Genomic DNA, 1003 nt, shown 5'->3' with positions numbered 1-1003 from the left:
TTCCCAGCACTCCCTTTCCTTATCAGCTTTTGATTCCTAAAACAAATTCATCCCAGACTGAGCAGAGCAAAAGGGAGAGAACTTCCTTTTCCAGCCATATTATTGTTCCAAAGACCAGATAATCAAAAGAGACACCACCACAACACAAGACATGATAATGCAGTATCTGTAATATGTAAAATGACTATATTTTTCTGGGGAAAAATAAAGGGTAAACCTGAAAAAGGAGGCAACCTGAAAGAGATTAATAATAAGAAAAAAAAATTGTTTATGTTTATGCTTTAGCAAAGTAGAAAGTGCCAAATTATGATGATTCCCAATATACACTTTCTTTTAGTTGTTTTGTGTGGAATGAAGGTGAATTTTTACTGCTGCAGAAATGAAAAGTTTGGGAAGGGATGACATTTGTTCCATATTTTTCAGGGTTTTTTTTTTTTTTTAGAAATGAAAACTATAAAAAAAACACCACCAAATACTTCTAAAAGATCTGAAAACAATAGCAGAATGTAAGGGCCCGAAAAACACTGTATGGGGGGGGGAGAGGGAAAATGCCATTTTTATCAATCCTGAAATGGGAATTTGTGTTATTGACACTTTATTCCTATCAGTTTCAAAGCGAAGTTGACAAGGCTTTTTACCACTTTGTCAATATCCGTGGGCAATGGGAGGAGATCAGAGGCAAATAGCACACAAAATTACCTATGCTACCCTTCCACTTTTTGTTTTCCTTCCTGGCATGTTACAAGAGACAAAATGGATGGCTTACTGGCGATGGATGGGATAGATGGATCATACAAGGCCAGACAACTGATATGCTTGTACAGTTTGTCAAAAGATGTGTTTGTATGTGGAGATGGGGGCAGGTGGGTATGTGTGCCTTTGAGTTAATATTGACCCTAGTGATCACCCAGACTGTTGTGCAACAACAAATGTATAAACCAGAGGATTTCCTTAACCTTTACCATGTGAGAACAACTAATGGGAATGCCTTCTGCCAGGGAAA

The sequence above is a fragment of the Protobothrops mucrosquamatus genome, unplaced genomic scaffold, assembly GCF_001527695.2.
Source record: "Protobothrops mucrosquamatus isolate PMUCROS unplaced genomic scaffold, P.Mucros_1.0 scaffold807, whole genome shotgun sequence".
NCBI lineage: Eukaryota > Metazoa > Chordata > Lepidosauria > Squamata > Viperidae > Protobothrops > Protobothrops mucrosquamatus.
This window is presented reverse-complemented; position numbering follows the sequence as displayed.